Source organism: Ambystoma mexicanum, chromosome 4q (genome assembly GCF_040938575.1).
Source record: "Ambystoma mexicanum isolate Mex_15411 chromosome 4q, UKY_AmexF1_1, whole genome shotgun sequence".
NCBI lineage: Eukaryota > Metazoa > Chordata > Amphibia > Caudata > Ambystomatidae > Ambystoma > Ambystoma mexicanum.
Genome location: NC_090928.1, coordinates 182670453 through 182685447, shown reverse-complemented (window position 1 = coordinate 182685447; position 14995 = coordinate 182670453). Strand labels below are relative to the sequence as shown.

The window sequence follows — 14995 nt, the reverse complement described above, 5'->3', positions numbered from 1 at the left end:
TTCTTCTGGCCTGTGACTTTTCACCCAAATGCTAAAACCAGTTCTGACCGCTCTTTAGGGCAAGTGAATCAGAATACACCTATATAAAATAAGGCAACACATTCTGAAATAATTATGTAAACCCAAAGGGACCAAGAGATAAAGACAATCAAGCAAAAGATGCCCCTCCGTTAAGAACTCTGCTAAAGTCAAGTGACAAATAAAAGCACATTACACATTTGAGTAAATAAATATGCACATGTGTGAACAGTTTTGATAACAACTAGGGGTGTACCGAACTTCGGCTTCGAGTAAGTATTCGGCCGAATTCCGGCTGAAAAAAAGCTATTCGGCTCCGGCCGAATAGTTTCTTGCTATTCGGCTCTTGCCGAATACTTTGACATTCTCATTTAAATACAATGCAACATGAACTCAGAAAGGCAAATATGACTTCAGTTTACAAAACTGAATAGAATTAGGCCAGACAAATTGCTATCACACAGCTGAAAAAGATCTTATATTGTAATCTGCTCTTTAGGGCATGTTTTGTTACAGATTCTTATATAAAAAAAGGTGCTCATATTTTATACTTAGCCTGCAACAGTTGGAAAAAACAAACTGAAAGAAATGTGCATAGATACTTTCAGTTCCTGTCATGTCACTTCCCATTTCTTACGTCATAGTCCCCCCTTTTCTTGTTTTAAGGACTCGAGTCCTGAGTTTAACATTATCTTAACATTATCTGATATTTTATCAGGAATTATATGTTGCATATGTTTGTGTGCTGGCAAGAAAGAGTGGCTAGGATAAGTGAGAAGTGAGCAGCATTTATTTGGGTGGGGTGAATAGTTGTGAGATGGAGTTCACGCATTTCAGATTTCCTCTTGACTTGTGTCCTGCATGAGCCGACATGAACCGTTTTAGACATTTCTATGTGAGCTGTAAAGTAGTTTCGAAACTCGAACGCATCGACTTTAACTGGATAGAGAATGCAATGCATTTGATTCACAAAGGCAGTCCTTTTGCATTTGTGAAGCCTCCTACTTTAACTGGCAATGAATGTGCAACAATCTTCTGTACATTTGGTCCCTTCATTTTGGTTATATATGCTTTATTTCTGGATTTTATACTTTAAATAAAGATGCTACATTAATTACAATGAAGAGAAATAAAAGGATAGAATGCATTAAAATGGTGCTTTGTTTTATTAATAAGTGTTTTTATTTTAAAGTTTGGAACATGATTTATTAAATAAAGCAACTATTCGGCTTCATATTCGGCTTCGGCCAAATAGTTGACAAACTATTCGGTGTTCGGCCGAATACTAAATATGCTATTCGGCACAGCCCTAATAACAACACATTTTATTTTGTAATGCATCACGAAAATATAAAATAGTCATGGATAAGAAATATTGAAAAATGATTTTAAATAACTTTTAGACATACATCACACTTTTTGAAAACAAAATGAAAAGTCAATCATTACAAAGAAGGAAGAAGAAATAAACAACCATGGAGAATGAATTCCCCTGGTCATTAGTAAGGGTGCCTAGTTTACAGTTCAGCAAATAATTAACTAATAAACAGAACCTCTGGATTCCAATAATGTGCTAGCAGTTTCTAATCATGTGTTTATTCTAAAACTAATGTGTTTTCCATTTCCATTAGAACTAACTGTGATTGACACTCAATGTGTACTGTATTTGCCTTGACAATGCTGAAGTATGTGTTGTTTAGTGTCTGAAAAAAAGTTGAACGCCAAATGGCTGATCTACAGCCTCAGGCTTTTCCTCAGTTTCTGATTTATTTCAAAAGGTCCTCATCTTCAGCAGTTTTCTGCCACCTTAGCTCAGTGAATTCAGTGCGCTATGTCCTATAAAGCCATTGAAAACATATAATTAGGGCAAAATCTGCTGACTGTGCTGTAGCCCCAGAGCTTTTGGCAGTTGACATGGGCCTCCTAGAGGATATCTTAAAAGTCACTGGTTAGTCCTTTGAATCACATTTCAAAGCCATTTATTTAACCATTTCCACATCCCGCTAACATGGGCACATGACATTAAATGGTGATTTTCCTCTGAAAATGGTGATGCAAATTCACAATTTTATAAAAGAAATGCAGCCAAGTAGTATCCCTCCACACAACTTGCCCTCACAGTATTCTTTCTTTAGTACTGCCAAGTTACACAAATAACAATATTTTTAAAACATACACTGTCTGATATCTGTAATGTACAAACTCTTAGAAGTTATATGTTGAAATTAAACTTTGCACAACCCCATTACATATGACTGCATATATTGTATTTGAATATACCAGAAAACCACAATTTAAATGTAAAACCTTCAAAAGTTAAGACTTAGCTTAGAAAGGACTCTGGTGCACTGGGATATGAAAAGCAAACTTGCCAGGTCCAACAAAAGGGCACAAATAATGTAATCGCTATTTTAGTCATAACTTTGCAATGCTTTCTTTGTTTTAGAAACCAAAAATAGATTTGGACTTGAGTGAGACATTCACCATAATATACAACTAATCAGGATATATTCATGTCTGAAAATTATTAATACGTTTATATATTTCAATAACATTTTCATATTCAATTCTACTGCAGCAGGTCAGATATCTATGGAACCAGAATTAAAATGAAAACCTCAATAATGGGATATGTTTGTAGTTGAAATTTTGAGGAAAAAATGGATTTGAGTCCAAACTAAACTAAAACCTCAGAAGGGAAAGGATCAAATCCGCCATGATCACATGTGAAAATACACTGGACCAGTCCAAACAGATGGGAGTAGAATTGAGACTGTCAATATGGGAAGATCACCAATGAAAGAACCCTGTCCAATGAAAAAATGGTTGCATCAAATGATGCAGCATGGGTTACATTTATCAGCTATTTAACAACAAACACATTGGGCCTCATTATGAGTATTCCGATCGGTAACAATGGTGCCGGTAAGCTACCTGCACTGTTGTTACCGGACCGGCACACTGAGTTCTGCGGGTGGGTGCCATCACTCCTGCCAGGTCTGACCTGGCAGGTGGAACGGCACCCACCCGCAGACTTTGACCGATGCACCAGCACTGTTGTGCATGGTGCTTCCGTCCTCCCCAATCCTATTGAGTCCTACGGGACTCGAATGGGAATGGGGAGTTACTTTTTCTGGTGCCTGGCATTGGGGAATTACCAGGACCGCCAGGGCTGTAATGCCCCAGTAATTCCCCAAAGCCAAGCACCGGAAAAAAAACAGGACTCCGGCAGCAGCCATGGCATTTTTACCGGCAGGGCTACCGCTGGGGTCGTATTGAGGCCCAATAAGTAAGGGGAGATCTGGGATTCTTGGCAAGCCTGCAGATGGGGGGCCTCTGTCTGACTGGAGAAGTGTTGATGGGGAAATTGTAAATTGGAGATTGCGGGAGGACCATCTTAAGAAGGCCTTTTGTCCAGAGGTGCCATAATGCACAAACTTTACACAAAACAGAACCAGAGTGCCTGAGAAGAGAGTTTGAAAGCAGGGGGTGGACTGAGACCACAGTTCACCTGATGGGAACTATCTGGAGCTGTTGTTGTCCCTACCTTCACCATGCCTGTAAAAGAGAAACCTAATAGTGCGTATAAAGAAATCTGAGAAATTAGATACATGTCCTCTAAACTCCTTTACCAGCTAGGCCACTAAATAGGGACTGAGCTTTAAGAGGAACATTGGGAAGTGTATTTAAAATTAGAATGCTGTAGAATGCTGAGAGTGAAATGTGTTTGTATGTGCATATATGTAACATCTATTTAACACATTTTTTTCTCTGTACATTTGCTAGGTTTTTATTAGTACAACGTAACCATACTGTACCCTTAACAAAGCATGTTCAGTGAATGTCAATGTTTTTTTTATAAGTCAAAATGTTTTATGATTCTACGAACTGTATGTATGTTAGTAATAATTTCTCTTTTAACATATATGAAAGGACTGTAAACCTCCTTTAACAAGCATATTTTTTGTAGTGCATACTGATGTGGGTCATTTTCAGACGCGCATGCTGGGGCTGCATGTCATGGTTGAGTTGCCTAGGGCATGAGTATCAACTATGACACCAGCCCGACCAAACCACCTCTGTTATCTACTGCACCTAGCCTGCAGTCTGGTCCAATGTCCACTAAACCCCCATAATGTGACCAGAGGAAAATGTTCCTAGCTTGCAGCCATGACCAGTGCGCACAATTCATGGGGCATGGGCTTTGGCCATGCTGCAGGTCCCAGGGGCTGGGCCCACTGCCCAGGCACCAAATATATATCCCTATTTTGGGTACCTACATTTTGACACTTTTGAAAAAAATGAAACACAGGCCAGATTTTCAAAAGCATGCTTTTAGCTCCTTTCTGATGCTCCTTGTACAGCTTTGCTGAAAACCCGTTCAGCACTTCAGGCTGTATCCGCAAGCAGAATGTTTTCCCCCTATCCAAGTGTATCCCAATTTCGGTCGTTTTAGGCACCCCCCTACAGTTTTGCCTCTCTCTTCACAAAATCCCTTCAAACATTTCACAAACATTCAAATTTCAGTCTATATTCTTTATGAAAACATTTGTGTAGATTTGTCAAACAGCTCCAAAGTTATAAGCTGCTCAAACATTTTGAGAACCCCCCCCTCTATATTTGCCCAATCTTTTTTACGAAAAGGCACCAAACTTTGCAACAGCAGTCAAAGTTGTGTCTATATTTGTACTGCAAATGCAGTTATAAGCCACCTAATAACTAATATTCACAACCCTGTAATGCAAACATATGCACGGAAGTCCCCAAACATTTGTCAAGTCTGCAAACATCACAGCAATGTCGTGGACATTGCAGGAGAAAAAACATCAGATTTTTGGCTTTTTCTGTACATATCCCTTCCTCATCACCCCTCACCTCCGCAGAGATAGTTTCATTTGTTTGACAAGTGTAATGCTGTGTTATTTAATATGCTTTCACTGCGATGTTTAACATTTTTAACACAACTTATGTTTCTCTATTGACCAATCAGTGGCAGCGTGTAAAGTCAGTGAATGTTACGTGACTCTCTGATTGGCTCAAAGGTACCCACAGACACCAAATTAACATTTAAGTGCACAGACCGGACTGCGATATCACTTCATTTTTTTGACCGACTTGTGGGCATTTGTAATAAATCTACTGGACAGATTAACACCAAATCTCCTAATTCAAATGTAAAAAAATGCCAGTTGAGGTCACAAAGGAACTGAGAATGTATACACTGCTTATGCTCACATCCCCCACTTTTGCATCTCAAGATGCACAACGCAGAGAAGGGTCCGTAATGAATCGTCCGAACCACTGCTCTTCCATATGGGTGCTGCAAACGTATTTGTGAATTTTCCAGAATAATGAGTGTGGGCTTATTTCAAAATCCTGCATGTGCTATGCGCAGAATGGTTATACCACCTTAGCAGCCATCAACCCAGCGCATCTACGCTGACTTCTCAAACTTCTGGATGTGTTCATGATAGTTACTGCATCTGGTATTCCGGCCAGGTTTACCGCCAAGCCCGTAAATTAACACGTAATACAAGAGACATGCACATTTCAGGAGAGTGGAAGTAAGTGCAGCGCATAGGGTGCAGGAGAATGATGCTCACTGCTGTTAAGTGATTGGTCAATAGGGAGAAGAGATGTAATTTGCCAGACTAAGTACTTCATTTCAAACACACTCCCCGGTCTATCGGGGATTGCTGTTCTGTGAATGTGAAAGTGTGAAAGTGGGGTGCAACACATATCTACAAATGATTATGTAAAATTGCCCATTACCTCATAGGTGAAATGTTCATCCACCAGAGCATCTTCTACCGTTACCTATAAACAAAGAAGAAAATATTCCAAGCATTAAAATAGGATGTGCTTTAGAAAAGAAATCACTGAATTCTTTCTTTCTACTGTTTGCTGGGGTCGGATTTGCCGCACAGTTAGTTGCAAAAATGAATGAACACAGTATTATGCGTATGATCTCGTGGACCCATTATTATCATCCCAGAAGAACACGTTAATAAGGGCAGTGCAGCTTTCTCAGTTTTGAGAGGTTGGAACCACCTGCAATTGAATTCATGTTATTTTCTTATTTTTTTTCAGAAGTAGCCTTCTCATCCATTCAAGGAGTTGAATAAAATAATGGTGTGGAACTGAACCACACCATTATTACCATTCATTATATACCATTCAATTCATGAACATATTCTCTGACACTAATTGTATTCAAGATCATAGGGCTTTGGAGGAGAGTTTATGTGTTGAATGTTAAGTTTGGAGGTGATTAGCCCCACGAATGACTGATTAAATATTGATTTGCTGATGCTTATAATTCCATTTATATGGACTTGTGATTTACTGCTGTGTGTTTATGCGGAACTATTGTTTTGAGAAAAAATATCTATCAATAGAAAAGTTGGGAACATCATTCAAATGGATTGCTTATTTCATTCTTGATTATTTGCCATCAATTATTGTGATTCATGCTGAAATGCCCAGTCTAAAAATCTCTCAAGAAGTAGCACGTAACACAAAAACAACTCAGGATGACTTCCTAGGCAGAATTATTGTTCCACGAACAGCAGGTTACTGAGGATTTGGGATCATGGAATGACAGAAAGAAGGATACTGAGAAGAAGTTACGTCTAGACATTGTGGTAGAACAGGATCCATTAAACCAGTGCTTACAGGAACTATATGTGACTACGGTATTGTGTTGTTTCACTGACACCAGTTTTTTTAAAGTAATTTTCAACGAACAAATTACAGCCTAGGTGTATATACTGCTTCCAGTGAGGCAATAGCCAGGGATTCTGCCCTCTTTCATCCGCAGATGGAAGGTGACACCTCCCCTCCAGCAAAGGAGCTCTGACTAGTAGAACTCCTGGCAACCTTCACTCACATAACACAGGCCAGCCTCAGACTAAGGTGTAACACACCAATGGGCCTTTGAAAGGGGTGGAGTTATAGTAGCAGAGAGGCATGTGTACCTGAGAGAAGGGCTCTATCATTTTGGTTTCCTGTGGGACTCCCTTCCATTCCTGTCCCCTCCATTTCCTGCAGAACAACACACTTTGGGTAAAGAAGGCAAGGGTTACTTGTTACAGCAACAGGGATTGGCCCCTTACAGCAGGTTTGCTTCTTTCCAATCCCCTGTGACGTTGTATCTGTATAAAGAAGGTGTCTCCCCCTTTTTTCTTGATTAATTTTGGACTTTAAGGAATACCAAAAATAATTACGAGGCTTCAATTGGGAGTGCAATCCGTTCCAAAGTCCTCCAACCATCAGTTCAAAACAGAAGGAATCCAATGGAGAGTAGTTGATCTCTGTCCACTAACCATCCCAAGGGAACAGTGGTGCTGACTGCTGTGAGGAGCAAGGTTTGCCCCTCTGCCAGCTACACTGGAACCGAGCTCCTCACTGGAGGTGAAGGATCCCCTCTAAGTGCAGCCAAGTACCCAAAATTGGCAGTGCAAAACAAAAGGTCTTACCTTTCCTTTGAGGTCCTGGATTGGGCCTCCCAGTAACAAAAAAATCAAAGAGCAGCTCTAGGACCTTTTTCCCCACATTAAACAGTTTGAGGGCTACGCCAACCCAGACATTGCATGCTCGTCCCATACTTCTTTGTGCCCAATGCCGTTGCTGCTTGGGCCACAACACACATTGGATCCAGTTGACCAGCTCACCAAACCAGCACAGTATCACTGCCCCATGAAGATCCTAGAAGCCTGGCTCAACATTGGCCAGCCCCCAAAGACAAGAATAAGGTACTGTTAAGAAGCCCTTTTTCTTCCCCAAGTCTTCATTCAAGCCTCCCATTCAGACATTGTCTTGAAAAGAAATATCATTTAAAGTGGCATTGCTGCAATTGCTAGCCGGATCACCCCTGCTTAAGTACTCAGAGTGCTATTCTCCACAGGTTGTGCATTTTCTGTGTTCCCTTACAGAGGTGGGTATTTGCTTGTATTTTTTAAGTTAGTTAATTGCAGTTTTGATTGTTTAATTATGGTATAATATGTATATAGATATGTATAGAACATTGGTGGAACTTTCTTTTCTTTTGGAGTCTTTGCAATAGAGCTGTTTGGTCTGGTACTGTCATTGCATTCACAGACCCGTTATGGGTATAGCCTGCCCTCAGCCCACATTACCACAAAAGGTGAATGAGGTATATCCTTTGACTGTGCCTATTTCACCTTTATGATTGGGTCATTGTCGGCTTGCGGTAGTTTGTACTAAATTTGTCACAAATAGGACATTCATGGAGAGAGTATAGTATTAACACTGATCCAGCCGTGACTGAGCACATATTAAACTATGTTTTCTGCACTTCATCAATACTGTTAATACCAATGGGCTAATTTCACAGGAACTGTAATAAACAGGGTGCTAACGTTTTTGCAAGCAACTATGGTAACCCCTAGCGCATATACTCACCCTCAATAGGCCCGCCTACAGTGCATACATTTCTGCAAAGAAAGAAGGAAAAACTATCGCCGCTAAAGTTGAATAACCAATTTGAGGCACTTTCACTACTGAAAGATAGGGACTGGTCCAAACATTTAAAACCTCTATGACCATTGCAACAAAAGGGGAGAAAGAAAAGGAGGGGTGTTTCTTTTAAATACAAAGAACCACTGAGCTGTAACACTTGCATTATCATCCAGGCTGACAGACCCAGGCTAGCCTAATTTAAAGTAAAAATGAACATTGTGTATCTAGTCCAGTATATTATAATAATTCACGATTTCAGGAGAAAAATATTTTAGAGGCTGAAACAGCAAAAATTTAACTATGAAATGTTTCTGGTCTAAAAGTAAAATGATAATACACTGGGCCTCATTAGGAGTTTGGAGGTAGCCATGCCGTTCTTAGCAGCATGGCTACCCCCAAATCGGGTACCGGGTCCGTGTCCCAAAAATAGGGAATTCCCATTCTCGAGACCCGGACCCGGTACATCCCTATTCCCATTTGAGCCCGATAGGGCTCAATGGGAATCGAGAGGATGCAAACAACGGGCCCGTTAATGACGGGCACGTTGTTAGCATCCCGGTCTGCTAGCGGGTCCCGCTCTGCACTTCTGGTCTGGCCAGACGTCCAGAGTGGGACCCGATGCAGACCTCGTAATGTGGTGGCCCGCAATGAACGGTGCCAGTCCCTTACCGGCACCATTCATTCCGCGGCTGCCTACCTCCTAATGAGGCCCACTGACTGGTTATTATCTCTACAACAAGCAGATCTCCTAGCCTTCTAAGAGACCTGGCATATAGATTCAGTGTGTATTCTGGGCTTTAAAGTCTTTGAAATGAAAGTATGGCATTATACTCAAGTCCATCCTTCTGCGGGAATGGGGGTTGTGCATAGTTTTATCAATGGGATTAATGTGGTCTTTTCAGGGAAATTAGCACTAATTGACATTACATTGTATGCATAGATGGAGAAAAACCCCAGATAGACAATCTAAAAGCTATTAATGCATACAGCCCTCCAGGAAGGACTAGAGCAGATGGAAATGTATGTTTGAATGTACTGGGGGCATTTGTTTCCTTTTTGAGTAATTTTGAGGGCTTAATCACAAATTAATTGAGAAATCATGCAAGCATTTAATAATTGGGTGGTTTTAATGTGAAAGTGTCTATGCCCCTATATGACTGGGTAGACTATTTACTGGCCGAAGAGGCATGGGACATGCTGAAAATAGATAAGAATGTCGTGAGTCTGATGTCCTTTGTGCATGGCCTGAGATCACTAAATTGAAGAACTGATATGGACACACCAGCGTCACCCAACTTTGTTATTAGAATGATGTCTTCTTTAATAGACTACGTTTTTATTCATTTTCATTCTTGGCACAGGGTAATAAACCTTGAAGTGGCTGACCATGTCGAAAGTGAGCATAACCCTCTAACAGCCCCTTTAAACTTTGAAGACTTAATGACAACTATATTTTTGGAAACTGATTTTGGTCGAATAGATTCCCTCAAAATAAAGTCCAGCGTTTACTATGGAAGGATTCTTCCTCAGATAAATAACCCCCACAGTGAAATGAGTCATGCTGCTCTACCTGAGATAGAGGACATTCTAACTCCCTGTCCAATGAAAGTGGCATTACTGGAATGGTATACATCACTCATAGAAAACGTTTCCGGGAAGTGTTCCAAAGAAATGTGAACATTCTCCAAACCGCAGGTTGAAAACTTATCAAACCAGACAAGAGGAAGAGGATAGTTTGATATAGACTGCTATTTATTAAAGTTATGACTTCAGGAGGCACTTAACATTTCCATTCAAGAGATATGTAAAAATAAAGGAAACAAGGAAATCTTATAAAAAAAACGTGATGAATTCAGAGGAAATCTGTACCTAAAGAAACAGTGGGATTCTGTTGAGTGTGAAGCAGTTAAAGGTGATCAAAAAAGCTTTTTAAAGCCCTTCCATGAAATTCCCTGCTACAATTAGGCACTTGCATCTCTGCCTCGGAATGGGTTAATCACTCTGCTCCACTTTACACATTGTCACATCTCCCCAAGACAATATATTATTTTAGATGATCCCTCCCGCCGCCTGCTTTTGGCTCTTGATGAAATTATCACAGCAATCCAGGTAAACCGTAGTGGGAAAGCCCCGGGCCTTTATTTTATTCCCCTAACATCACCAAAATTAGACTTATTACCGTGGCGTGCCATTTGACCCAGGACAGAAACTAATGTAGATGTACCCTTATCATGAAGATCAGAAGATATTTTTTACATTTTTAAGATGGGCCTTACCTTGTCTTTTTTAGACCAATATCCCTGACTGATAACCAAACATATATATTTGGGAGAGGCTTCTTTAATTGACTATTCTAATGGGTCAAGGTAAAAAAAAAATCATTAGCCCATGCTAGCTGAAGTTCAGAGAAAATCAGACACAATCCACCAATGAATGACTTTTCATCTTTTGATTTTCAAAAGCAAATGCATTAAGAAAGAGAAATGAAAACTTGCTTTGTTAGATTGAAGTACTGCTTTTGATTTAGTCAACCATAATAAGCTTTGGGAAATACTCGATGACATAAAAATTCCAAAGCATCTGTTAGTTTGTATAATAGCACTTTAAAGCAACAACGAGGCTTTGGTCATATTAAACCTGGGTGGCCAGAGAATGTAAGCATTCAATAGTAATAGGAGATGTGAGACAGGGACACGCTCTTGACACACTGCTCTCCATTTGTATATCAATACACTGGAAACATTCCTAATCTAGGCAACACAGGATGTACCCAAAATAGGAATAGTGCCCAATCCCAATACGTCTGTTTGTGAATGACGCTGTTATCAGTTAAGTCCAAAATCATGACTGTGGCTTTAAAAGCAAGAACAAGAATTAGATTCTAACACAATAATATTAAAATTGATACAGTTCAATATATTGGATACCCCGGGATGCACTTCTCGGATAACAGTAAATGGTCAAGCCCTAAGAGATAGGTATTAATCAGTACGCAGCAAACTAGGTGGCATATCTGCATTTAATAAAAGTTGCTGTTATTCCTCAAGCCAGTTAGATTTAGTTAGGCAATACGCCCCGATCCTACGGGTCATTACCACACAAGGTAATGCCCTCGGCGACCATAGGTACATGCCTGAGCATAGCCTCAGAAAGACAGACAGACGTAGCTTCACTGTTGGATACAGATGGCTGCATGCACTTAGCAGTTAAAGGTGCTGGGTGGGATTGGGCCACTTAATATTTCTAGAGTAGAGAGGAGGGGACATGAGAGTACTTCCATGAAGAGAAGCAGAGACGAAATGTACCAAAACAAGTTCAGGGAAAAGAGTTATAACTCTTTAGCTCTCACCTGGCAAACCCTGGGCAACAAAGGGCACCACCCAGAAACAGCAGTTTGAAAAACTTGTCTTGCATGAGGGGGCTTGAAGGAAACATGTGATCTCTAGGCAGATGAGAAACCATACACTTTGAACAGCATGAGGAAGGGATCCCCAGACCAGAATGCAGGAGAGCAGTGGAGAAAAGAGTAGAGTAAAGAGAACCCACACCATCTACCATGCACATGGCAACATGTTACAACAAAGCTTTGGCTTTCGATGTTTCGGAGGGATATAGGCTGAGCTTTTACAGAGCGAGCGGAAAGCAGTACAGATGCCCGCAACCCACGAGTTGGAGAAGGAGCCAGTGCAAGTGAGGAGTCTCGCTAAATCCTTTTCTGGCTGTTTATCTACATCAGCCCACTCCACAGCAATTATCAAACATCTTAGCCTTTGAAAGAGGTCATTACAGTCAACCACAATCAACATAGTGACTGACCCTCTGTGCCTGCGTCACTCACCTTGAACGATAGAAAAGAAGTAACATGTGGCCTAAAGACTACAGAAGCCCTGCAGAAATAATAACCCCCCGTCCTGATGAAGGCCTGGCACCGCTAAAGAAGACCACGGATAGATGCGGTCTATCTTGATGCCATATGGGCCGAAACGCACTGCGTAGACATGATCAATTAGCAGCTTCATCCAGTGCTTACTAGCATTCCCTAGAGGAGAGAGGTTAAGAAAAAACCTGTAAAAAACACTAAATTTGGAAAGTAGTCAGAATCTAGAGTGACTGAGAAGGAAATTAAATGTGTTTCTCAATTTGCACTTTACTCTTACCCATGTTGTGATACATTTGTTTTACAAACTGTACGTATGTATGTATACGTGAAAAGCCAAATGTGTATTGTGTTTGTCTTTTTTTATGTGAAATGGTGCCTCAGAGAATGAGTCATTTTTTATCTTTTGTTGGATAGGAACCAGATGTAGACAGGTGAACAATAAACTCTACATAACCTGTAGGTTCCTATGTTTCGCTCAAATGTTTCGCACTTCTTTACAAAAAACAGATCCTAAGGTTTTGTGAGAAAGAAAAGTACAAACACCCAGTACCTCGGGATGTGGTTTTGACATGGTTCCCAGAGATTAATAGTGGATTTCTGATTTGCACACAATACAGTAGCAGGAGGAAGTTTGTGTTCCCTTTTGTTTGCCTATAGTTATATTAACCCTCTTGCAACACAATCCCCTCATTAAAAACAAATCTTGGGTTCACCTGCTGTATACACTGTAGAAACACCTTCCATGGGATGCCTACAGTTTATGTGGATGGATATACTTACTATAAAACAAAAAATTATGATAATGAATTAGTAGTTCCATTGGAAATGCATGAGTAGACAACGCTACTGAAGCCAATGCCAATTGCGATATTTGTTCCCGGAGTAGTCAGGTGTCGCAGCTAATGGCAGGCTAGCAAGTGATCCTCATTTCCATAAATCATCCACTCCAAGAACTTGTCATTAATGTTTGCTTACGTTAACATGCTAGAGGTACCTGAAAAAACTGAAATGATTTGACAGACCATTTAGCCAAAATGGGAGCCCTGCAGGGGCCATCCATTGAAATAAAACACCTTCTTGGAGACATTCAAGCACTAGTGGTAATTTCATCACAGTCTCTTACTTGTCACGCCTAGAAGCACTTGTGTCCAGGCGCGTGATAAATGCCATATCATATCAAAGTAAACTTTCAACTGCCTAGTGGATAAGACATACTCCAGATGCAAATTTGTATGCTGAACAAAAAAGAAGGCATGATTATTGACATGCTTTACCAATATCTACAAGATCCAGTAAACTTTCTTCCATCTGAACAAGATTAAAAGGTGAACAAATATTAGAGATTACTGGTGAAACGTCAAACGATGTTAGCAATTCAAGTTGAATTGTTGGTTAGGAAACCCCAATATGGGAGACAATCAGGGGTAGTACCTACCACATCTAAAAGCACCCACATTACTACCTATGATGCAACCATTGTAAGTCATAGGGTTTTTCAAACAAATATGTTGATCATACTTGAGGTCACTTGTTGGCATAACATGGGTCAAGATTTAAATACATATTTAAAGTGTTATTTAGTGTGTGCACAATTTCAGCTGAGTTCTTCCATGCTGTGGGCCCCTGAACAGAAAAGTGGGATGACATGAATGATATGATCTTGGTCTGATTTGCTATTGAGTTCATTAGACCAATTAATTATTCAAAGTGAGGAAACAGATACACGTTGACTATTACCTAATGGTTTGATGATTCCATCATATTTTAAATGTACACTTCATTCTTAAGTTGAATTGTAAATAATTCACTCTGAGCATTCACTTGTGCCAAATTAATGTTACCTTTATGATTGTCAACCACAGCACACCAGCATCATACTTCCAGCATCTGATTAACATATTCCTAAACACAGGAATACTAGTGAAATAATTCAAATCGTCTTACATCAAACCACAGATAAAAAATGAAATGTAAAGCTCAGAAGACCCCAGTAACTACAGACCTGTATCCAACCTGTCCTACCCAGAGAAAATACTGGACCATGTATACAGAATTCTACGTAGCGGCGTAGAAACAAATAGAATACCCGACCATTGGCAAGTTGGCTTCAGACCCACGAGAGGAATGGAATCGGCCCTCCTATCCATGTGGGAACAACTTGAAAATAAATGCAGACAATGGCACTCAATCTGCCCTCATACTACTGGGCATATCACCGGCATTCAACACAATCAGTCACACAACACTAATAGAAACACTGGTGAAATAATGTTTAAAAGACTCTGCCTTAAAATGGCTAAAATCCTTCCTCACAAACCAAATCAAAAGAACCAACCGACTGCCTTTTACCTCATACACAAAAAACATCTCATGTGGAGTGCCGCAAGGCTCCAGCCTCCCCGTCTCCTTTTCAACATCTACATGTCCCCCTTAACAAAAATCATTCAAAACCACGGACCGGCTGCCTGCAACTATGCCGATGACACGCAACTTATTGTTAAGATAGCCATGACCCAAGAAGATCCAAGCAACACCCTGAACAATTACCTCACCGACATGCAGCTAAATGGCAATGAACAACCTCAAATTAAACCCGGCCAAAACAGAAATAATGAT

The 14995-nt window shown here is 40.3% G+C and overlaps 1 long non-coding RNA gene across 1 annotated transcript in view; it reads right to left on the bottom strand.

Moving 5' to 3' along the window:
* The window catches only part of LOC138468490 (uncharacterized), a 1478099-nt gene that overhangs the window by 1280584 nt on the left and 182520 nt on the right, over nt 1-14995 (bottom strand). Inside the window, exon 2 of the long non-coding RNA XR_011268276.1 lies at nt 5791-5835. This is a non-coding gene — a long non-coding RNA (uncharacterized lncRNA). The remainder of the gene's footprint in view (nt 1-5790; nt 5836-14995) is intronic.